Here is a 27,516-nt window from a genome sequence, read left to right as displayed (position 1 = left end):
TGGCGGTGAAGTTAACACAGATGGAATCGAACCCACATCTAAACACCGAGGCGGAGCCGGATGAGCAGTGCGAGCAAATAAACCCCAAGCTTGCCCGAAAGGGTTATGTAATAACTTAAAACCCTCGGATTCATCCCCGCCCTTCATTTCTAGGATGAGATCTCGTCCGTCCAGACAAAGCGGGAAAATGAAGCGGGAAGGCCGAGAAACCCGAACCCGAGGTGTCACATGGCCGGATGGCAAGCCATGCCACCTGGCCTGATGTGGACCGAGGTCATTTAAGCAGTGGGTGAGTTGGTGCCTGCAAGGGCTGCGGCCGGACCTCCAAACCCCGAGCTTATTTAATATACGCTGTACGCTGGGGTGGGTTTAATAATTAGGCTCGGCTGTAGGCCAAAAGTGCTTCATAAAACAAGTTACGGTATAAACTTAATACTATGGTGCACATGTTTACCATATTGCAAAGTAATCAAGTGTTAGAATAATAGGTTTATTATTACGAATGATGCATGGCATAAGTGTTGACATATAGTTTAAGCATGCGGCAAGGCACAAGGCATAAGTATATGATATAGCAAAGTTTATGTATATGGTATGCATTTGAGTAGTCAAATATTTTTTTTTATGTATATATATATATATATATATGAACAGGGGTGTGACATGTTTTTGATGGTGAAAATAGATTCAACACCATCAAAAATGTCTAGGACACCTAAAATTTTGAAGTTTAACTATAAATTAGATTTACAAAAATCCTTGCTGGACTTTATCTAAATATAACCAGAATTTCCATAACTTTCTGGGCAACTCCTCTGCCTCTTTAGACTAGGCGTATTTCAAATCCAACACATTATATCCAGCATGGGTTAACACACGTGTTTATTAATTATCTTTTCATAACAGGGATGAACCTAATTTTACAAAGAGAGTGTGAGTCGTTGAATTCAGGAATTTATTGTGGCTGCCAAGAAATGTTGCAGGGGTCAGACCAATTGTTAACGCCGTAGTTTAATAAGGCGGAGGAGTTGCCCTGAAAGTTATGGAAATTATGGTCATATGTAGAGAAAATCTGACAAGGATTTTTGTAAATTTAAGTTATAGTTGTTAAACTTCAAAATTTTAAGTGTCATAGGCGTTTTTGATGGTGGTGAATTCATTTCCACCATCAAAAACACGATTCAAACAATGCCTCTACAAGATTTTTTGAAATTTTTTTGCCCAGATTCCAACCACGTTTAGCCGTTTTGGCAATTCCTCCGCCTGAGTAGACAACTCCATTATTAACAGATTTAAAAACTAGGTGTAAGAGACATCTCACAGTAATTTAATTGCCGCATATATCGATGGTACGGACTGACTATGAATTAACGGTGGTAGGATGGCACTCACTGACTATGAATTAACTGGCAGCGGAATCATCATAGTAGAATAATACTTTATTCAGTTCAACCAATCACTATTAAAAAATTAGAATAAAATAATTCAAATTTTTATTAAAAAAATTAGAATTAAAATAATTCAATTTTTTTTTTAATTATTTGTTATTTAAATTTTTAGTCCACTCAAATTTAATAATAAATTCTATTTCTAGTGAAATATAAATGATTCTTATTTATATATTATGGATTATCTTATAATTTTATTAATATTATTTTAATTTTATTTATTTTAAAATTATTATAAAAATAATAAGTTAGAAATGTAAATTATTCTTATCTATATATTATCTTATAATATTTAGGATTATATTAATATTATTTTGAATTTATTTATTTTAAAATAATTATTATAAATATTATTTTGATTTTATTTACTTTAAAATAGTAGGTTTGTTTATTTTGAAATAATGTTTTTAGAATTTTATTTGATTAATTAATTAAGAATAATTATTAAATAGATGCCATGAATTTAATATTTATAAAATATTTTAGAATATTTTTTTAATAATCATAATTTAAAGGTTATAATTTATTTCAAAAGGAATTATGTTTTTTTTTGTCTTTTAATTAAATTATTTAATTTTAAAAAATGTTGTAGGAACATATATCATATAAACATGAATTATGGTATTTTGACCATGTAAGTCATGGTATTGGTCATAATATTGTAACACATTATTTAAAGTTTAACAAAAGTTATTTAAAGTTTAAGAATATGTGTGTGTATTTTGGAATGTAGTTTCCATAATTTTAATTTAATTATCAATAATTAGTAAGTCGATGGTAGAAATTTAACTTCCATCGGATATTCTCGAATATTCTTAGTAGTATTGATTAAATAAAAATTTAAAATGTCATATGAAAAGTGTCATATAAAATAGAGTTGTCTTTAGTGGGATTTTTTGGAAGCTTTTCTGGTGGGTTGTTCGGGTCTAGTTTCTCTAAAATTAGGCAAGAATTTATTGACAATGTTTGATGGGTAACCCCTGATGAATCGAAGTGCCCTAGGGTTTTTTTAGGGTGCTAAATCCATATATACAATCAATAACGCAAATGTATATATGTGTAATTCATATATTAATTTTTTTTTCTGATCCATCTTAAATATGGATCTATATGGATCTAACATGAGTCGGAGCTCAAAACTTTAGATTGCAAAATACAATGTATAATTTTTCATTGTTTAAATTGTATTCTTGAATGCTATAAAAAGTATATATAGGACCAAACCAAAGTTTTAATAAAAAAACACTTATTTTTTTAATGATGAATACATAATTATTTTAAAATGATATATAATATATACATAGTTGAGATTAAAATATTTTACATAACATGTACATCGAGACATTTTATGATGTCAAATTAAAATGACTTTTTTTATTATTAATATATTTTTAAGTATATATCAATATTGATTAGTAAAACTATTTTATTAATTTGTATTAAAATATTATATTGATAACCCACATTGAATATTATATTATATACAACTTCTATATATATATATATATATATATATATATATATATATATATTTGACATCTACATAAATTAGTTGACATAAATCTTCAAATAATTTATTTAAATTTCATATTGAAATATTTTCGAGAAGTATAAGGTTTAAACATCTTACTTTACAACATATTCATTTTTATTATTATGACCTACTTTATTTCCTCTCATAATGGGTTGTATAATGAGCCTCTGGGCTCAATAATTCTTCATTTTTATAAATTTAATTAATAAACATATAAACAATCAATATATATATATATATATATATATATATATATATATATATATATATATATATATATATATAAAACATTAAAAAAGTTATAAAATATATAAGAACATTAAAAAAGTTATAACATATGTATTTATATATTAGCAGTGTTTTAATAAAATTAAAATAAGAATATTTTTTATATTAGAGATGTGAATCCATCTTAACTCTGGATATACCAAATACTGAGGAGAATCAAATCTGGAGATGCAAACTTTTCCTTAAATTTTGTACTCAAAGAGAGGTTTGCATCTTTTTTTGAGGAAAATAACGATGGCTTTCTATTATGTATAAAAGTCCAATACATTTATCCGAATATGTCTCCATGCAAACAATAATTGTTCCAAATGTGTAAGGTGCCAAAAGGTAGTAAATACATCCCTACATACACAACAATACCAAAAAGCGGACAAAAATATTGTCTCCCACAACACCAAAATTATGCTAGTAAGGAAAACCGAGAGAACATAAAATACAAATTTGTCTTCACAACCATGAGATAACAAGAAAATCAAGAAGCTAGGAAAGAATCAATATGGAAAACTGATGATACCGTCGTCGAGAATTTTTGCATATTGAGAGATTTAATCTATCTTGATACTTAGTAGATCTAGAGTTAAGACTAATCTATATTGATGGATAATAAATTAATGTAATTTATTGAAATTATTAGACTTTATTTAATATATTAAGTTATGCCTTAGAATGTTGTTTTGATATTTTATAAAGTGTGAATAGGTTTAAAAGTTTGGAAGTTTATATTTGTTAAAAAGATAAATAAATTTTTAATTATATTTATTATATGGTTACTTGAATACCATAATCATGTCTATTAGAATTAAAGTATAATAATTTTCTTGTATAATTATAAATTAAAATAATTTTAAATAATTAATAAAAATAATTAATATTTTTAATTTAGCCCTAGGGGCAACTCAATTAGCAAGCACCATGAAAATGAAGTGTTATGTGCCAAGATATTATAGGTTCAAAGCCCCCTCACTTACCTATGTCGGAAGGGGCATACATATGAACCTAAAGATTATAATGGTAGTGGTTGAAATCGACTCATTTCACATGAGTATAAAACCTACTCATTTACCGATTTCTCTAGTCACAAATAATAATTTAATAATAAATAATACATTAATTTAATATTATTCTTTTTTTTTACAATAATTATAGGATTCATGTTAAAAAAAATATGTGGTTAAAGTGTTTATATAAAAAAGGAAAACTAGAAATTAGAGAAGTTGGAAGAGTGATGGTAGGTGTTAGGGTTTCCTTTTGCGGAGCCACAATTAAAGTCTTCATCAGCCAGGAGTCTGCCACAGGTGACAAGCAAGCTCCAAGGTAAGTAGAATTTGAGATTGTTCTTCCTCGCAATGAGGGGAGGATTATGACATCGACTGCATTTACGCGGGAATGGTGTTTGCCTCACAATCAAGCATGTGAACTCCAAGAGGGAAGACTTTTTCTTGGAGCTGTGGTAGTTATCTATGTTTTGGATCAGAGAGGAAATGGATCCAAGTTTTGTAGATCTGAAGAAAGCAGGCTTTTTAATGGAAAACTTGGGTGGGATACAATTCAAGGTGATGGTATGATGTCCCTCATCTCGTAGATCTAGCGACGACTAGCCTTTGTGGATGGACATCGAGATCGTGCAGGGGACCATCAAAATTTCTATACCGTGGCAGAGTGGTATTTATGGGTTGGAATTGTAGTTATGCCCTCTGGGCATGATTATAAAAAGTTTTAATTGCTTTTTGTAGAGAACCCATTTGTCAAAGGTGTACTCCCTCAAGGCTAATCTGGCTCAGATAGGATTTTCGCCTTCTCATGAGATGCCATCTTGTCTTTTACCCGAGATATAAACAAAAGGACATAGATTGGAAATTTCTAGATCTTTATTAGAAATTTTAATGGGAATACCTTGATCCAGGTGGATGTTGGTGGCCACCCACCTATCCCATTTGGACCCCCACAACTGTCTCTTTCAGCTTTTTAGTTTCCTTATTTGTAGCACAATTTACTATTTTTAGCAGTTTTTTAGGTCCTGGACTTCTGGAGTCGTTTTGAGGCCCTAAACGATGTTTTTTGGGAAATTTGGGAGGAACATGGGTCCATGGACTGATGTTGGTCTTCCCAAAGTTATAGTTCTCGGATAGATCTTTCTAACGTGCTATTGTACACGTCAAACGGAGATTGGGTTCCAAAGTTATGACCCCGGGAAATTGATGTACCAATTTACCCAAACAGGGCCCACAATTTGGTGTTTCATCTTCTAGGGTTAGGTTTTGGGATGTTAAGAGTTTTCCATTGTTTCTCAACAATAAATAGGCTTTCGAGCCTCATTGTAACACAGTTCAGAGGCATGTAGCCACCACATCTCTTCTCAGAGATAAGCTACCATTGCCCTAGCTGGTTTATTTCCATTTCTATTTGTAAGCATATTTCAATATTTCACATTAATGAAATGAAGTATTATTTCCACTGCATATTTGTGTATATGGTTATCTCTGTATTTTGTTGCGTTCCTGTTTAAATCTAGATCACTGGTATCAGAGCAGTCTACTTTTTCTTTATTTTTCTTTGCATGTCCCCAACAAGGTCGGGATATAAGGATTTAGGGCTTGAACTGGTCGAACCTTTGCAAGACCAGCCTCAGAAATCCGACGGCCTCCCATGGCAGATGAAAAGAAAGATGAGGGGGCAGGAGATCCTATCAAAATCTTGCTCGAAGAAGCCCTCAAGCAGCAAAGGAATGTGATGATGGATAGCTTTGCAAAGATCCTTCAGCAGCTACCCAGAGGCGACACATCGGCTTCCAACAGCTACTCTAGAAACACCACATCGTTTAAGGTACAAGTTAATTTTGAAATCCCCATCTTCGAGGGTAAATGTCGTAGATAAATGGTTAAATCTGCTAGATGAGTATTTTTCTGTTCATGAATTTTCGAGTTTGGAAAAGATTGTTTTTGCTCTTCTCAAAGCAGCCCTCCATGTCAAGGACTGGTGGGAAACTTACTGCGAGCAGAAGAATGAAAGTACGGGCTCACTATTTTTAGCTACACCCACTTGGGATTCATTCCGGGATGTCGTCAAGGAGCAGTACTACCCTATCAAAAGCTATGAGGACAAATACATCGAATGGATGACTCTGCGGCAGGGAAGGGACCAAGATGTGCCGAAGTTTACAAACGTTTTTTATACCCTTCGCACACAGTTGGGTATCAAGGACTCTAAGCTGCAATTGGTACTCAAATACCGCGACTGCCTACACATATACATCCAGGAAGAGATGGAGTTCCTAAACATATCCTTGCTTGGCACGGCATACCAATACGCTGTCAAAATTGAGCAAAAGTTCAAATAGAAGTTCAGTGAGACTTTGGATCTGGAAATCTGAAGACCAAAGGACAAAGCCAAGGTGGGGTGACCCAAGACAACCCATCGAAGCTGCAAGAAAAGAACAACACCATGAAGTTGAAGAACGACACAAGAAAGTGGTGTGAGTTCCACAAGAGTCCCACTCATAACACAAGTGAGTGTCAAACCAAGCAGTCGCTGGTGGCCGAGTTGAAGGCTTCAGAATCAGATGCCTGTTCCGACCCTGAGTCAGAACCCGACAAGGGGAATGGTAAAGGGAAGCAGATCATTGATGCGGAGCCCAGTGTCACTGTTTCCACTGCCAAGATCTAGAAGAATGAGCCGGAAGACCCAGAGGAGGGGGAGCGTCTTTTCCATTCACAGATGTGGGTGAAGGGTTCGCCGCTGAAATTCATTATCGAAAGTGGTAGCCAAAAGAACCTCATTTCAATAGAAGTCGTGAAGTAGTTGGGCCTACCGACTACACCACACCCGTAGCCGTACATTATCGGGTGGCTTCATGAAGGACGAGATCTCAAAGTTCGCCAGTAGTGCCGCCTTCCCTATAGCATCAAGCCCTTCATAGATGAGGTATTGTGTGATGTTACACCTCTAGATGTTTGTGATGTATTATTAGGCCAACCATACTTGTGGAGGCAACATGCTATGTATGAGTCAAGGCCTCGCGTTGTCATTATTTCTTTGGATAAATCATTCTACAGGATACCGAAGGTAGCCCCACCTACCGCCACCTCTTTGATCTCTACTAAGAAAGGCAGCAAGCTCATCTCCCAGACTAGGAAATTCATTTTCTGTCTGATTCACTCCCAAAGTAAGGGGAAGATCATCACCACATCCATGACCCCCGCGAAGGGTTCCTCCATGCAGCAACAACAGCAAAGGGATACGGTCATGACAGAACACGGGAACAACTTCTCCTCACCCACAGGGGTACCACACAAGCTTCAGGTGGGCAACAAAGTCTGGTTGCATCTGTAGAAAGAACGCCTTACAAGAGCCCATCAGAAGCTCCGACCACACCAACATGGTCCTTACACCATTATTAAGGCTGTGGGAAATAATGCTTTGGAGCACAACATTCCTCCATTGCTTCGCCTACACCAAGTGTTCAATGTGTACTGCCCTCGACTATGCTTCCCACCATTACTGGACACATCTGAGATTACATAACAGCTCACCAGGGACCAAGTTCAGCAGATGGAGGAACTCAACGCAATGGGGACCATTGCTTCCTAAGGGGGGAGGAATGATTCAGGTGGATGTTGGTGGCCACCCACCTATCCCATTTGGACCCCCACAACTATCTCTTTCATCTTTTCAGTTTCCTTATTTGTAGCACAATTGACTATTTTTAGCAGTTTTTCGGGCCCTGAACTTCCAGAGCTGTTTTGTGGCACTAAACGACGTTTTTTGGGAACCCATGTTTCTCTTCCCAAAGTTATATTTCTTGGATAGATCTTTCTAACGAGCTATTGCACATGTCAAACAGAGATCGGGTGCCAAAGTTACGACCCCAGGAAATTGATGTACCAATTTACCCAAACGGGGCCCACAATTTCGTGTTTCATCTTCTAGGGTTAGGTTTTGGGATGTTAAGGGTTTTCCATTGTTTCTCAACAATAAATAGGCCTTCGAGCCTCATTGTAACACAATTCAGAGGCATGTAGCCACCACATCTCTTCTCAGAGATAAGTTATCATCACCCTAGCTAGTTTATTTCCATTTCTATTTGTAAGCATATTTCAGTATTTTACATTGCTGAAATGAAGTATTATTTCCATTGCATCTTTGTGTATATGGTTATCTCTATATTTTGTTGCGTTCCTCTTTAAATCTGGATCGTACCTTCATCTTCTGGATCCAAGATTCAGATATGTTGGAAAACGTGAAACAAAGTATTCATAATTTCCTTGGTATACCAACAACTCTTCAATGCTTGTTATATGAGAGGAAATTGCTAGAAGATATTTTTCCGCTAAAATTTTATGTCGTTGAATGGAACTCCATAATATTAAATCTGAGGTTGAGGAGTGGAGCTTCAGCTTCAGAAACCCTAATGGATCAGCCTCATTCAAGGATGTAGATAAGGGGAAGGTTGTTTCTCATGTTGATTAGATGTAAAATATCTCGGGACCTTACACAGTCAAACAAGCAGAAAAAGTTCTAGTAATGGAGGCCAAACCCATAGAGGTTAAATCACTTTTTCCTAATCTACAATATACATCATTAATATGCAGATTTAATGGCTTTTGGTCGAGAACTGAAGATTTACATCAGTGGGTATATTCTTCTTGGACACCCAATTGTGAACTTTATTTATGTTCCAAAGGGTTCTTCATAGTTCAATTTGACAAATAAAAAGATAGGGAGCAAGTCCTAAATGATGGGCCATGGTTTTGGGGTAGAACTTGGCTTTTTATTACCCCATGGTTCCCAAAATTTAATGTTACAAGCATGGTGGTCACTACAATGTTGGTTTGGGTGAGATTACCAAATCTCCCTCTCCCTTTTTGTCATCATCAAGTCTTAGAATATATTGGGAATACTCTTCAAAAATTCAAAAAAATGGAAACTAATAGAAAATAAAAAGGTCTATTTACATTTTCTAGCGTTTGTGTGGAGATAGACCTTAGTAAAGGTCTACCGTATCATATCCACCTAAAGCATGAACACTTTCAGTGGACCCAGGTTTTGAATTATGAGAATACAAAATTTATAGGTTGAATTTTATTTCAAACAAGAAACCTGCAGAATAGATGCCCACAGGGAAAAAAAATATTCCAAAAAGAGAAAAATAGGTAGGCCTGTAAGCCAAAGGGATGGTAGGTACCTGAAAACTTTGAGGATGAAGAAGAAGAGACCATGGTAAATATTCTAAATATGGGTGCTCAAGCACAACATGGTAGCCAAGAAGATGAAGGAGCTTGGGACTAGACAGGAATAGTGACTCATATACAGAAGGGAACAAAATCAACAAAAAACAAAGCACTAGAGCAATAAAAAGAGGAAACACTCATTGAAAATGGATTGGGGGGTGTGTTGGGAAAATTAATTTCTTAATAAAAAAACAACTAATCACCTCAACATTAATTATCAAACCGAGGAACATATTTTTGTTTCAAGGTAGTCTGCAAAATATATGCAAGAAACTAACAATAGTTCTACATGATTATGTTCTACACTATCAAGCTCATTCAATAAGAAATAAAATGTAAGACTTGAATAACAATGCTAAATTTAAAAATCAAAAACTAAATGACAAGAAAAAATTATGCTAATCATACAACTTGAATCAATACTTAAATTAAACCACACCTTGTTGAATTGAAAAGTTAACCTATTGCACCCAACAAAATTCAAATGCTAATCTAGGACAATAAATTAATAGAAATCTAGAAAATGCAGAAAACAACAAATCAAGAAAATGCAACAACCAACAAATTACTTGAAAAAAAGGAAATTTACGTTAAGGAACATCTTAAGGAACATCAATTGAAATTCAAAGAAACAAGCACACAACTAAACTACTTTATATGTTCAAGGCAACACCTCGTCCAAGGTGGTGGGCCCAACTACCCAAGAGTCAATTCTGCCTTGAGAAATAATTCAAATCAGATTACAAGTAGACAACTATGAAATTCCATAGATAACTGCATTCATTAAAAAATAGAAATAGGAACAATACAACTCTGAGTTCTACCTTTAACTCAATAATTGTCCATCTTCTCTCTTTGATCTCTTTTTTCTTTTAAATACACAAAGAGCAAAGGAACTTACAACTAAATTGATTACAAAATGATTTCCCCTTACAATTTTGGATTGATTACAAAATCTCAATAAACAAGGTCAGATCTGAAATATCTCTCCATCATGATTCAACTAGAACAATTTGAATTTGGTATTGCAATTGGGAGAATTTGGAAAATGGCCAAAATGAAAAATATGAGAAAATATCCTTCAAAGAACCTTGTATTTCTCTCAATCCAGACCAAATTTTGGAAAACTACTCATAAGAAAACTAATTTGGTCTATTCTACACAAAAATAATGTCCTAGATTTTCAAGATTCATCTTCATTTTCTCGAAAAGTCCAACACAAAACTGTCACTTTTTATCCCAATGAATTTCCAAGTTGGAATATTTGATTATTAGCTAAAGACCAAATTTACAATCTGGAAGAGATCTTGGAGGCTAAAATCATGAGTGATGTTATAACAAATCCATTAATACATTATTGTTGGTAAAATCATGCATAATAATTTTCAATTTATTAAAAATAAAGGAGAACAAATATTACTTACCCACAAGAGCATAAATAATTATAAAATAGAATTATATGATAAATTATTATAGATGACGTGATAAAGAGTGGTAGAAATAGATGAAATATACATCAATAAATGATAATTAAAATGACAAATTAGTGGCCCAACATCTCCCCCAGATTGGACTTGTTGCATGTCGTCATGCAACCCAATGCCTCTGTATTAATCAAGTTGTAATACAATAACCAAAATACTCATCCCAACTCATGATATTGATGGAACATAAGACTTTTGCCCAAAAGCCTATTCAAAATAATGGTTATTCAATTCTAGCAATGTTATTGAAGCTGTAAGAATTTTCACATTGGCTTTCAACTATATATATATGAAGTTGCAACAAAATATGATATAAGTAACTACAAACCAGATTTTGCTAAAATTTTGCAATCAAATTTCTACTATATTAATTATTCTCCACTTCGAAAATGAAAGTTTTCTGATGCACGGATCCCGAGATATAAGAAAAATGGTTGTAGGTGATGATGTTTAATTTCTCAAAAATTATAAATCAGTTTTTCTTGAAATTTCACAAGATTGTTCTTATTACGTTAATGCTTCTCCACACCGAAAATCAAAGCAATGCAATGAACGAATTTCAAGATATCAACAAAATGTTTGTAGGTGACAGTACTTGATTTCTGGAATTTTACAAACTGGTTTAGCTTGAAATTTTCTGGGTTTTTATACTTTAATGATACCTATTTTCTTTCCAAAAATCACAAGAATCTAGTTCATTGTTTTAAAAATATATGAAAATCAATTTATGCACTATATAAAAATGATTTTATATGCCTTAAATGAGGAAAAAAGGGGAAAAAAAGATTCATCATGCATAGCAAATCCTTCCCAAACTGGAGAATTAGCATGCCCTCGTGCTACATAAGAAAATAGTTTGAGGTTGTTGCTACACTTGTTATTGAAATATCTACTTGGTGTAAAACAACATGGAATAAGGGTGATTTTGAGAATGAATAAGGATATCAATGGATGATAAAGAGTATTAATGACATGGTCATGATAAATAAATTAATGAAAAGTACACTCCCCAAATTAAAATCTTTTGTGTCCGTAAAAAAAATGAAAGTGTTGAAGAAGTGGAACTAATGATTTGAAAATATGAGTAAATAATGCTTGGTGGTTTTTCATGACATTCTCGTAAACATTTAATAAATCAAAAACTTATGCTATTTTACCTCAAGTTTTCCCTCCGTAAAAATGTGGAATGGCATGGATGCACTAGTATTTGTTGAAGCTAATGTAGGTTGAGCTGTTGCTAAAGTGATGTTGAAGATGAAAGGCATGCAAGTTGAAGGAACATAATCATAAAGTGTAGGACGATTTCCTTCTCCCAAACTGATTAGTTTCCTTGTCATCAAGAGTTCTATAACACATATCATGAGTAGCCTCAATCAATAATTCATGACCTCGATTACCTATTTATACATAAAAGTGATATAATCATGTTGTTAATGCCATGGGATGATAATGGATAAAAAGGGAATATAAAAAAGGGTAAAAATGATGAAAAAAAAGGTGCATTCCCTAGACCCATCAACTTTGGTTGTTATAGGCACACAAATGGTGATACATGGGATGAATTAGTTATCTCAGTGTTTGCTTCTCAAGATCTGACCAATTACCTGACATTCACAATTAGAATTAGGCCTCTTTATTCTACCCCAAAATAATAGTAGTGTTGTTAAGCTACGAATAAATGGTGACTGATTGGGAAACTATATTTGGTTAAAGATATGAAACATGTAGAATAAAGGAATGATAGATTAGATGATACAAAATTCCAAATCTCAAATATCCTAAAAGTTTTGTCCCTGACATGTAAAGTGAATATTTAGAACTCATTAATAAATATAAACCATAATCATCATCATCTAAGAACTGATTAAATATTACCCCATGAACCATGAGTTCTATAAAAACTTATATATGCAACAATAGGCTTTATCAACAATTAGTTTTGAGAAAAAAAAGTTAACCAAGTAGATAATAGTATTGAATTAACTTTTATACCATAGGCATGGCCACTACTGCCAGCAGGCGTCCACTGCCTTGATAGGGATGTATTTTTAACCATTGAGATGTAAGTGTCCCATTTATTAGAAATAAATACATAGTTACAAAAGAATTTAAATTTAATTAGATGTCTATTGAAGATCATTGTTCTGGCTTGGTAACTAGTTAATAACAATGCCATTCATGGGATCTAAAAAAAGTGAACAAGCCGACTCGTGATGAGACCTCTTGTCCTTCAATTTTACAACCGACTCGTCATGAGACCTCCTATCCTCCAGTTGAATATTTATGTTTAAAATCCAACTATGTGTATTGTTAATCAACAAAGGATTACTTAATAGATGGGGTGGCAGGTCAGCTCCTTAAGAGCTAGGGATGGCATAAAAAGTTTTGTAGTAACTATTTTCAACTTGGTTAATCTTGCTTCTCGAAAACTAATAACCTTAAAATGATTGTTGATAAATATATTTTTCTTTGTTAAGATTGGGGTTGAGGAACAATTCGTTAGATAGTGACAAAAATATTTAAGTACAATTTTGTGGTAATCATCATAAATTTTACAAGATCAGGGACTTGACAAATTAAGAAAGTTGAAAGTTAGCATGATGAAATCATATTTGCATAATTATTCCCTTAAAAAATGATTATGTTTATAGATAAACAAATATAAATTGACTACCCAATCATTATGTCAAAGAGGACCTAGAACATTAAAAGTATTTCCCATTCACCAAGGAGAAAAAAATTGGAAAGACCTAAAGTGTTGAACCAAAAGCATGAAAAATGGGATAATAAAAATAGTTGTGACTAAGGTAACAATGAACATGAATTAGGTAACAACAACCATGACTTAGGTAACAACAACTATAATTGAGGGAACAACAACTGTGACCTAGGAAACAACAATTGTAACTTGAAGGAAAACCAATTGTGACTTAGGAAACAATAGTTGTGACTGAAGGAACAACAACTATGAGTCAGGGAACAACAACTGTGACTGAGGGAACAACAACTATGAGCCAGGAAAAAAACATCTGTGATTGAGGGAACAATAACTATGACTTATAAAACATCAACTATACCTAAGGTAGCAACAATTATGATTCAAGAATTTTTTATCCAATAATAACATTGTTGCATGTTACAACCTCGAAACTACCCAAACCATTTTAAGCTTGTGGACATGAAGTATCAAGCATGATTGTGGAAATCCCTCCCAAAAAATAATTTAATGGGAAATCCTAGCAAGGTGATATTGAGAAGAATTAGTCATCCAACAGTCAGTCATTTTACAAAATAATGACGAATTAATAGTGAATCATACTTGACAAGACTTACCATAAGAATGCTTAATATTAGATATGAGTGTTGAAAATGCAACAAGAAAATCCTAATTTAATTTTTTCCTTGAATTAAATTAGGAATAAAATTGTAATTCCACATCACAAGACAACTTGTACGAGTTAACTGATTTAATTTGACTTAGTTGGCTTAGTTAATTCGAGTTGAGGGTCTAACATGAGTCATGCACATTGTCTCCTACATTATAGGAGCCCTGATTGAGTTTATTTTGAGTTGTAATTAATTAATTCAGTTTAGTCGAGTTAAAGTCAGTTAAACTAGTTCCAACTGATGCAGGAACTAGTAGGAGGTCAGACAGTGGGGTGTTCCTTCATGTGTTCAACCAGTTAACTGATGATTCATTCATAAATAACTCATGCATGTCATATCTAAGAGTTACCTAGTTGATCAAAGTTCAAGGATAGTGTACCATTAGTTGTATAATCATCCAAATTATACAAGTGGTGCATGCAGTTAAAGGAAGGCCTATGAGGATTGCGTAATTCCAATTGAGGAATTTCCATAATTAATAGGGTGCTAATTACAAAGGAAACACCACAAGGAAATAGGGACTTGGACAAGCCAAAATTTGGTTAAGTATTGGCCTAGGATTGTCTAGGAAGCTGTGAGAAAAATAGAGATAGTGCTGAGGTTGCTCAAGCTTGATCAAAGCATTGTAATCTTCTCATATTTTTTTACTAATGCAATATACAGATAGCAAGGGTTTTTAGCTGTGGCTTTCCCCAAGGAATCATTGTGTAATGTGTTGATTGAATTCTTTATCTTGTATGCTTCGTCATTTCGCAATCATTTGATTGTTTCCACTGATGAGTAGAGTAGATTCAAGTCTATTGTTTTAGTAAATTACAATTAGCAGTTTGAATCTACAAGGAATTTATACATGGTATTAGAGCAGAAATCACTCTAAAAGATGAGAATATGATTTTGTCTTTTGCAGGTGAAATCAACTTTGCAAAATATTTCTTCAGAGCTAGCATGATGTCGTTCTATGGATTGAGACTCAAATTTTCCCTTGATGGTAGTTCAAAATATATTGCTTTGAAGGACAGGATGGAGCAATGTTGGAAGACAACAGGCTTAAGGAATTCATATACAAATATATTCCTAAGCCTCCAGCAATTGATGCTCAAGATCTAGTAGAGTGGAGGAAATGTGTTGCAAAGGCGAGAAGGATAATACTGGAAGGAGTTTGTGATCATATTGTCTCTAACCTCCACGGGAAGGAGACTCCGTATGCAATGTGGAAGGCCTTGACAAATCAGTTTCAAAATAGAAATGACCATAGGATGCTGGCACTAAAGGACAAGATTCAGAAAGTCAAGATGGAGAAGAGCGACAAAATAACACAGTACTTGAGCAAGTTCACCCAATGTTCGGATGAGCTTGGGAGTGTTGGAGTTATAGTTGCTAAATATGATCTGGTCAGCCTAGCACTTCTAGGCCTTCCCAAGAGTTGGCACAACTACCAGGATTCAGTTAATGGGAGGGAGAAGCTACTAGAGTGGGAGAATTTGTGGTCCGAATCGGTGCAAGAAGAGATAAGGTGAAGCACTAGAGATGGAACCTCATCCAAGCATGATGAAGAGGGTAACTGTGCCTTAGATGGAAAGGTGAATAAAGGGAAAGGAAAGAAATTCCAATCCAAAGGAGATTCTAGTCAGGGCAACAAGAAGAAGGATTTGTTGAAGATTAAATGTTTTCACTATCATGAGCTGGGAAACTGTGCCGCGAAGTGTCCGCACAAGAAGGTGGATAAGAATAGCTTAGGAGGAGTGACTGGTGACGTTCTCAATTCACAATTCAAGTTGGATTTCACACATATTTCTTGCACGGTGACATCGGTGATGGGTAGTGTGTGGTATCTGTATAGTGGAGCCTCATTCCATATGACCAACAATAAAGAATTATTAGGTGGCTTGGAGGAGAAGGACCTTCAGATGCACATTGAAATGGGAGATGATGAAAGGTATAGCATGACCAAAATCAGTCCTGTTACGTTTTAGAGGGATTTTGGTTCTCCTCTCACATTAAAATATGTCATGTATATTCCAGATATGAAGAAGAATTTAGTCTCAGTTTCTATGTTAGAGGATCGTGGGTATAATGTGATATTTAGAAAAGGAAAGAAATTCCTTCATCACATAGTCTCAAGACAAGTGAAGAAGATCGAGGTTTAGTTGGAGAACCTCTACAAATTGGATGTAGAAGACTGTAATACTTTGAGCATAAAATCAAAGAAGGTGTAGAGAAGAGCCACCTGTGAATTGTGGCATGGAATATTGGGTCACTTGCACCATGAAGCTTTGAAGATCATGCAAAAAATTTCTACAAGGCTTCCCAAGGGTGCACTAGAGAAGAGAGATACATGCAAAGGGTGTACATAGGGGAAGTACACCAAGGCCACCTTTCATGACAAGGACAGTTGAGCGCAAGCGATCCTTGAAAGAGTTCACTCATATGTGTGTGGACCATTCTCAGTAGCCTCCATGACCAAACATAGGTATTATGTAATAGTTGTAGATGATTTCTCATGTAAGCGCTAGATTTTCTTCATGCAGAAGAAAGATTAGATGTTCTCTAAATTTTGTGAATTTAAATCAGTTGTTGAGAAAGACACTGGCATGAAAGTGAAGGCTCTTAGGAGTGATAACAATGGAGAATATGTGTTGAATGAATTCAAGAACTTCTATGAATCAAAAGGAATTCAATGGGAGTTAATAGCACCCCATAACCCAACAGAATGGGGTGGCTGAAAGGAAGAACATAAGTATTGTGGGAGTTCCATGGGAAATGTTACATGATCAGGGCCTATCATTTCACTTGTGGGTTGAAGCATGCAACATAACTATATATGTGCAGAACATAAGTCCTCATCAGATTCTTGGGATGAATACGCTAGAGGAAGCCTTTTTAGGTAAGAAACCAGATGTGGTACACTTCAAGATCTTTGCTCCATGAGTTTACTGTCATGTTACCAAAGATGCAAGGAAAAACCTAGAGCCAATAGGTGAGTTGGGCATATTTGTGGGGTACAGTGATACACATCACAACTATCGGGTGTACCTTCCATCTCACAAGATGACAATGGTTCATAAAGATGTGAAGTTTGATGAAGAGAAATCCATGATATGTTCCCTTGAGAGGGAGCTTCACTTGCATGCATATGAAGAGCTTTTAGCTCCAGAAGAAGAACCTCAAGATGATGTGGAGCAACCACATGCAAAGAGAAGAGAGTGAAAGAACCCACTCACGCAGAGACTTCTAGAGATGGAAGGAAGTACACCAGAGAGGATGACAAATTGATGCATTATGCTAGAGATAATGTGGGAGCACACATCACAACACAGGAAAAGGAGGTCACCAAATCGGTACATTGGCTACATGGCTCTGATGAGTGAGAGTGTAGAGATTGAGTCATACTCATTCGAGGAAGCAGTGAAAAAACCAGTATTGGTTGATGACATGGTAGAGGAGTATGAATCCATTAGCAGAAATAGTGTTTGGGAAGTGGTCCCAAGACCAATAGACAAGTCAGTGGTGAGTTACAAATGTCTTTACAAGGTAAAGCAAGTAGAAGATGGGAGTGTGGAGAAACACCAGGCCCAATTTGTGGTTAGAGGGTTCCCTCAGGTGGAGGGAATTGATTACGAGGAGACCTTTTCTCCAGTATAAAGGTACTCTTCAAGCAGATCTATTCTAGCACTTTCAGTGCAAATGGGATGGAAGATGCATCAGATGGATGTGAAGACAACATTCCTCAATGGAGTGATTGAGAAAGAGGTGTACATTGAGAAGCTGGAAGAATTTGATACCTTCAACAAAGAGTGGCATGCATGTAGACTCAAGCGAGCACTGCATTGATTGAAACAAGCACCCCGTGCTTGGTACACCTAGATTTACAACTATTTCACTAGGTTGGGCTTCACCAAAAGTGAAGAAGATGCGAACCTTTACCATATTATGGTTGAAGGTAAATTATTGATTGTATTTTTTATGTCGATGATTTAATTCTAACAAGTGATGAGAAGTTGGTAAAATATTGCAAAGAGGATCTTGTAAGAGAATTCGAGATGAAGGACCTGGGGCTCATGAATTATTTCCTTGGTATGGAAGTATGAAAAGGAGATGTGGAATTGTTTGTCTCTCAGGGAAAGTATGTCAACTGGATACTAAAGAAGTTCCACATGGATAGAAACAAACCCTTGGAGACACCTCTAGTAGGTAATTGGAGGAAGGAAGATGCTACTTCAAGTGAAGTAGTAAAGGCTACTATTTACAGGCAACTTGTGGGTTGACTTATGTATTTGGAGAAAACACGACTGAACATATGTTTTGAAGTTAACTAACTTAGTTAAGCAATGGTTAAGCCAATCAAACCCTATTGTAAGGCAACTAAACATGTGTTGATATACCTAAGAGGCACCACTCAGTTTGGTCCTTGGTACATATAGACAAAGTGAAGCAGTAAGGATTCACAAATGCAGATTGGGCAGGGAGTCCATCTGACAGGAAGAGCACATCAGGAGGAATCTTTAGTATTGGGTCAACAACAACTTCTTGGTACATAAGTACAGATCAGTTGCACGTAGTTCAGCAAAAACATAGTACATGGCTGCTAGTCAAGCAACTTGTGAGGCTATCTAGATGAGGAAGATCCTTGTTGGTTTATTTGGTCAGTAAATGGATCCTACAATGATTTATTGTGACAATAATAGTTGTATCAAACTCTTTGAGAATCTAGTTTTTCATGATCAATCCAATCATATCGACATATGGTATCATCATCTACGAGATTATGTGCAGGGGAGAATCATGTTGCTAGAGTACATTCCTATAGAGGAACAAGATGTAGACATCTTAACTAAGGCATTGTCAAGAGGAAAATTCGAGTGCCTCCTACATTATAGGAGACACTCTCGTTGAGTTTACTTTGAGTTGTAATTAAATAATTCAGTTTAATTGAGTTAAAGTCAGTTAAACTAGTTCCAATTGATGGAGGAACTAGTAGGAGGTCAGGCAGTAGGGTGTTGCTTCATGTTTTCAACCAGTTAACTGATGATTCACTCATAAATAACTCATGCATGTTAGATCTAAGAGTTATCCAGTTGAGATAGGAGTTCAGGGCAGTGTACTATCGGTTGTATAATTATCCGAATTATACAGGTGGTGCATGCAGTCAGAGGAAGGCTTATGAGGGTTGCATAATTCCAATTAAGGAATTTCCCTAATTAATAAGGTGCTAATTCCCAAGGAGACAAAGTAAGGAAATAGGGACTTGAGCAAGCCAAAATTTGGTTAAGTATTGGATTAGGCTTGTCTAGGAAGCTGTGAGATAGATAGAGATAGTGAGGTTGCTCGAGCTTGAGCAAAGCATTATAATCTTCTCATATTTTCTAACTAATGCAATATATAGATAGAAGGGATTTTTAGCTTTGGATTTCCCTAGGAAATCATTGTGTAATGTGTTGATTGAATTCTTTTTCTTGTATGGTTCATGATTTCATGATCATTTAATTGTTTCCACTGATAAGTATAGTAGATTCAAGTCTATTGTTTTATTAAATTACAATTAGCACTTTGAATCTACAAGGAATTTCTACAATGAGGCAACCATATACTTGATAAAGTTGGGGAACAAATGGATAGATGTGGAGAAACAACATGAAACTTAAGAATTTCCTTCTTTTATTTTGGTGAAGGAAAAACAACTGTGACTTTGAAGGAAACAACACCTAAAACATGACAACATAAGGGAAATCAGAAAATAAACAACACTTTATTGAAAAATAATAAATACGTAAATAACTTAAGTTACAACAACGGTGATTTCGGGTGCAGCAATGTTGTTTCCTAAGGGAACAACAATCTGTTTCTAGGAAAAACAATCTGTCAAGGGTGAATGAATGGAAATAAAAGATCTTTTAGAAAATGTTTTGGTAGCAATGAATTAGATCTTCAAATGGATATCAATTCTTCATTTCTCTTGTTATGAATCCATCAAGTAATAACAAAGTCTTCATGTTGTTTTCTTCGTGTTGGTGGGCAACATCAGGAACAATTTTGCAACAAGCTCTTATGATCCATTTTTTTTAGATCATGGAACCTAGAAAGACTAAACATCATACGATAATAAATTTATTAATATATGCTTGGATGAAATGTCCTTCAAGAATCACTCGTTCATAAATTGATCTTTTTTATTCTTCCCGAACCCGCAAAGAAAACAAGCATCCACCTACAATAAAACATGAAATCATGGAGAAAGAGAGGTGACAGGGCTCTATTAATTTAATAAATATGAAAATAATAATAATTAGATAATCTATAAAACAAATCCATGGAAAGATAAACAAAGAAAAATTTATTTGTCACCTGCGGGAGAGTAATGGTCAACCATACTAACAAACAGTGTTTTAATAATAACTTCTTTGTTTTTTGTCCAATTTGAGTGATTAAAAAACTAAATGAAAGTAAATTAATAGGGTTATATCCAATAGAAGAAAGTTTTAAAATTCCATTTGATGATATGTCAAACATTCCCAGAACAAGAACGACTTGCCTAAGAGAGTTGTTTTCTATTTCCCAGCTTATACCAACAGTCCATATTTTAAGCATAAATTTTTTGTTTGAGGATAGATTGAGTTGATTAAAATTGGAAATAAAAGTAGATTCATGTATCTATCTTAAATATAAACATGTTTTGAATACAATTAATTTTTGCGGGTCAAATGTGCTAAGGAACAACTGAAAAAAACAGAGTTTTAAGAGTGTTGATTTATGATGGGAAGTTAATATTTTGGTCATAAATTTCTCATATGATATCAAAATCGAGTGATTAAAATTTAGTTATAAACTATATGCATATGGGAATATTCCATAGAATTTGTTTACAAAATCCAGTCATTTAGGACTCCAAAAATTGACTGGCCCAACTTTGTCCATGAGCTGCCTACTAGACACCTTATCAATGTTTTGGTCATAATTTTTTAGTTTCAAATCCAAATCAAGTGATTAAAATTGGGTTGTAAATTAGACATCAAGAGTTGCTTAGGATAGAAATAATTTTTAAAAATATGCCTATTTGATCCCTCAAAATATGACTGTCCCGACCGTGTTTTTAGTAATTTTATCAAACCCATATGCCATAAAATATAATAAACACGTTTTTTTTCCAAAATGGTGATGAGTGTTTGTAAAAATATGATTTTCAATATAATATGTATAAATACACAAAGAAATTCAAATATCTATCATTGATATTGATTTACACAACATATTGCAGCAAATGTAACTCTTTTTACATATAATGAAATTTATTTATTTATGTACTTATTTATTTTATTTTCTACACTAACCTACTTGAAAAAGATGAAAATCTCTACGTATAAGAGTACTTCCAATGGAACCATTTTCGAAACAAGACCTCAAGTATATACATACCCACATTAGAATAATACACATTAATAGATACTAAGGTAGAAGAGACCAAGTTCCCTTGAAAAGACAGTGCGAAAAATTGTCGAAGTATGGAGTGTTGTTGCAAACAAATGATGGAGTGAAAACAATCTTCAATGTAGCCTTGACTTTCTTGATTTCCCATTGTTGTCATATCATGAAGTAATTCCATGACTTTTGCAATTTTTGGATTTGAAGCCTTCTCAGACCTTATATAAGTTTCCTCTAGTGGTGCAATTGAAATAGAATGGGTAGGAAGGATGGGTAAATTTTTTAGTTCAACATTGTAATCATGTTGTATTTATTTATTGTTGTGAGGGTGTGGAATATATTGAACAGGAATTTGTGTAGGGCATGGAGGATTTTGATGATGTAGATGATTGAGTTGTGTGACTAATCTTGATAGGTAAGCAAGATGTTGTTGAAAAGATAGTGAAGAGTATGGATGATATGTTTGTGCTACAAGATGAGGGAGAGTAATCATAAGATGAGTCATGAAAAACTTGTGGACAAGATTAGTTGGGGTTATACTGAGGTTGGCATGGCTGCCTTAATATAGGAGTATTTCATGATGGATAATGAAAGTAAGAAAATTGAGAGAAAGTGTTTTGAACCATCCATGTAGGCCACAATTTCCATGGTTGTGAAATTGTTGCAGCTTTTCCGTCTCTTTGATATGCTACTTCCATCCTAGATAATAAAGAACAACTATCTATCAGATGTTTTTTATGACTCTTAGGGAAAAACACTTCTTCAAATTCTTCCTAGTTTTTATTAACCTATAAAATATCCAATTGTGAAATTAAAGAGTTGATAATATCAATTTAAAAAAATTCAAATAAATCATTAATTTCATCTCTTGCAACTCCTATTCTTGCTGCATATTTCAAAAATTGAGAAGAAATTTCTCTAGAACTCTTACCAAACTTGGAGATTCCTCTTGAATACCTTATACATAATTCACAAACGTCATTATATGATAGTTGAAAAACATCCCTTTTCCCACAAGATTTAAGAGTTCTAGAAATTTATCTTTGATTCCATCAAGTAGGAGTGTTTCAAGATCTCTTTTGTCAAATGTTTATTCTTTGATTTTTGAAGGTTTTACTAAAATCACTCCACATAGTCCTTCAAGCTTGCATCTTGCCCTTGTATCATACTAAGAATATCTTCACTGGCCTTGCAATAGTCTTGGTACTTATTCAAGAATACATTCCTTATGTCTTCCCATGTTTGGATGCAGTTCCCACCAAGGCTATAAACCATCAAAGAGATGCTCCTTTTAGAGTAAGAGGAAACACTTTCAACCTTTGATCATTAGTACAATAATCATATTTTCTACAAAGTACTTCAAATTCAAATAAAAATATATTTGGTTCTTTGTTTTCCAAACCATGAAAAATTGGTAGAGCAGATGGGGGAATGGTGTGCATTTATCTTACTCCTCCTAGATCTCTGATAGGGAATTCAAAAGTAGCAGTGTGTACCATTTATTCCCAAAATAGAAGTTTTTCTTCATGTTCTAATTTAAGGCTCCTCCTTCAAATGTTCCTATTAATTAGTCAGTGGAATGGGTGGTGCTTACATCACCACTTCAGTGAAATGATAAAAAAAAATCAAGTTCCTACCTATAATGTTACTACTTTCAATCATGCATGCTATATGACCTAAGCTTGACTACTGAGGATAGATCTATCACTAGTTCCCTAAGATGCATGCATAGGTTCTTACCTTCCATATTCAATATACAACCCTCACAAATTCTGGTATGCATTTGCAAGCATATATTAGTGTGGTAGTGTTATTTGAATGCATCCCCGACAATAGTGCCAAAATGTTGGGGAAATTAATTGATTAATAAAAAAACAACTAATCACCTCAAGATTAATTATTAACCCGAGGAACATATTTTTGTTTCAAGGCAGACTCCAAAATATATGCAAGTAACTACCAAAAACTAACACTAGTTCTACATGATTTTGTTCTACACTATCAAGCTCATTCAACAAGAAATAAAATGTAAGACTTGAATAACAATACTAAATTTAAAAATCAGAAATTAAATGACATGAAAAATAATTATGCTAATCACATGACTTGAATCAATAACTAAATTAAACCACACCTTTTTCAATTGAAAATTTAACCTATTGCACACAACATAATTCAAATGCTAATCTAAAATAGTAATTAATAGAAATCTAGAAATTGCAAAAAACAACAAATCAGGAAAATGCAGCAACCAAAAAATTACTTGAAAAAAAAGAAATTTAATTTAAGGAACATCAATTGAAATTCAAAGAAACAAGCACATAACTAAACTACTTTAGATTTTCAAGGCAACACCTCGTCCAAGGTAGTGGGCCCAACTGCCCAAGAGTCAATTCTTCCTTGAAAAATAATTCAGATCATATTTCAAGTAGACAATTATGAAATTCCACTGATAGCTCCTTTCATTAAAAATTATAAATAGATAAAATACATATCTGAGCTATGCCTTTAACTCAATAATTTCCCATCTTCTCTCTTTGATCTATGTTTTCATTTAAATACACATAGAGCAAAGGGAAATTATAACTAAATCGATTAAAAAAATATTTACCCTTACAATTTTGGATTGATTAAAGAATCTTAATAAACAATATCAAATCTAAAATATCTCACCATCATGATTCATATGGAACAAGTTGAATCTGGTATTGAAATTGGGAGAAATTATTTGGAAACGGCTACAACAACAAATCAGAGAAAATCGCCTTTAGAGAACCTTGTATTTCTCTCAATCCAGAGGGAATTTGGGAAAACTAATCTCTAGAAAACTATTTTGGTATGCTCTGCACAAAACACATGTCTTGGATTTTCAATATGCATCTTAATTTTCCCATAAAGTCCAACGAAAAACTATCACTTTTTATCCTAATGAATCTCTGAGTTGGAATATTTGATTATGAGTTGAAGATCAAATTTTCAATTTCGAAGAGATCTTACAAGCTAAAATCATGAGTGATTTTATAAAAAAATTATCAGTACAACATCATCAGAAAAATCATGCATAGTAATCTTCAATATATTACAAATAAAGGAGAACAAACATTACTTATCCACAAGAGCATAAATAATTATAAAATAGAATTATATGATAAATTCTTATAAATGGCGTGATAAAGAATGGTAGAAATGGATGAAATGTACATTAATAAACTATAATTAAAATGAAAAATTAGTGGCCCAACAGGGTGATGTGGACATTCTTGGTTGCCCAAGTGGTCTCCTAATACCCTAGAATACTCCAAACAAAATCCCATAGCTTTGTTTTCATCCACATTCTAGAATTAAAAAAATTATATTTGAAATGGGCAGTCAAAACAAAAAATATGGATTTCTCTTCAAAAGACCATGAGAGAGAGTCTTTTCTCCCCTTCTAATCCCTTTTCTCACCTCAACCAACTCACATGGGCTTCAAATCATCAAGTGCATGACCAACAGGTCGAAACAAACTCTCAAAACCTCATACACAACCAAAACTATCTTGTTGTATGTGCTACGAAATTATTTCGTAGCGCTTCCATAAAAGCGTATTTTCGACTTCTAGGAAGCTGAAACAACTTGAAATTTCTCCCAATTGACTCTACATAGACTTGAGTCACTTCTTAACACCACACATGTCCTCATACACTTTTCTTCATGGGGGTTCACGTCTCTAACTCGCACTTACCAAATCTGCAGGGTTTTGGACAACTTACAAAACATGTCCTTTAGTTTTTTGTTGTAACAAAACATCAATCACTAACAAAAAACACACAACCACTATTCACACAATTCTCCTACATAGTTTACTACAAGAATTTCCCATAGGCACATGGGTAACCTCACCATATGCTATACCAATTGTACCATTCAAAGAGGCATTAACGTAGTTGCTCTGTTCTTATTCTAAACACTCAATTCATGAAAAGTCGCCTACCAAAACACAATGAATACTGCATCACAGGTTTGGAGACAATTACAACGACATCCCAAGTTGCGTAAACTAATACACATAATAGTTTAAGTCATGAGGAATCAACTATAACATCAATCGGTTCTTTAGATTGCAAGGTCTCAGTAACACATTTCCTTTTACAACACCTATCTGACATCGACACACACACCAATATACATACCAACAACATCATCATCTACAACTACGCAACAGTATAAAGTTACAACTTCATACTCTCAGGGGTAAACATTCCAGCTTCAAGCTTCATTTAAGCCAAAGCATCAATCTGACCTAAATATTTACATCCATGCACACCTCTCAACACATTTCAATTCTTAACAAGTGTAGATAAAACCTTCATTAATAATGGACAGACAAAGGAAAATACACACACAAAGGCATATAAAACCAATTTCTCATTAATCAAATTCTGCATACATGATGCTGGCTAGATTTTACAATGTGGGCATATGAATCCCGGGCCTCTCATCCTCTACCTCTCCTCCTAGAACTAGAGCTTATCATCTCTATCTTTGCTTCACTTATACCTACTCTCTTCTCAAACACTCAATTATTTATAAAGAAAGATAACATGGGTAACCAAGAGTCATAAGTGATGGTTCATTTCCCCTTCTCACAAAATAGGGAAACTGAAGCTACATTTACATTAGGAAATATTTCCTCCCAATTATTCTAAAAAACACCCATCCTAATGCAAATATCTACAAAACATTTAGAATCTCTCATAGTATCATCATGTGACCATCCCTTCACATTGGAAAGCCTCAATATAGTATTCCTCAAACTTTTTGCTCCATATATGCACCTGCATCAGACCATCTGTTCTTTTTGTGCCAACAACAACTCGTGCACTGCAACACGCATTTGCAGTAACAATTCTCCACCTTGCTACATGATACCTCACCAAACTTTCTCCTAAGTTTGGGCCTTTGACTTTTTCCTAGTTCTCTTCTCTGGAACCCTACAAGCACTCTTTGCTCTAGGATCTTGCAAATCTCCTCGCCTTCCTCAATTGTCACCTACATAGTAAAAACAAACCTCTTACTAGATCTTTAACTCAACTTGTACCTTTTTTTGGCACTTCCGTTGTGAACTTTGAACTTTACCTGTGACTAAATTGTCCAACTTTTCGACACATCATAGGTTGTCTCTTCATCCAACCAACTATTATTTTGCTTTCCTTCTGTCACTTTCATCTTCTAACTCAGTCCTTGGCTAAAATTTATTATCTTCAGGCTGCTAATCAAATCTTCATCTGTATCATCACTAGTGTTCATCACCCTTAGGTTGTTCTTCCATGGCTGCAAATCAACTCCCTTGATATTTTCCTCCACTGATCATTTGATCACTACCTCAGATTCACTTTCAACAATTCCCATTTTACTCTCATTTCTAACCCTGGTCTTCCTCATCTTTCCGTAGCAGTCATCTCATCATTTCTAATTGTAATTTGATTTCAACTACTTCTCTATAAATTTTGTCCTGACTTGATCTTCTATGGCTTCTCTCTGAACCTATACTATGACTCTTAGTAGTCACAAATTCCTTCTTCCATGAGCTTCTCCCTACTCATAGTGAGCTGCACACAGGCCACTACAACAAGTTGACTCCACCAATATTTTTTTAAATACTATACTAAGCTATTCCATTCCTATTCTTCTCCCAGTATTTCTGTTGACTCCTTCAGCTAGAATCTCCTCTCAGCACTCTATGCTCGTCT

This window comes from Pinus tabuliformis, chromosome 5_1 (genome assembly GCF_031772625.1).
Source record: "Pinus tabuliformis cultivar Carrire ecotype Pingquan chromosome 5_1, CPIR1, whole genome shotgun sequence".
NCBI lineage: Eukaryota > Viridiplantae > Streptophyta > Pinopsida > Pinales > Pinaceae > Pinus > Pinus tabuliformis.
Note: the sequence above shows the minus strand (reverse complement) of the source record.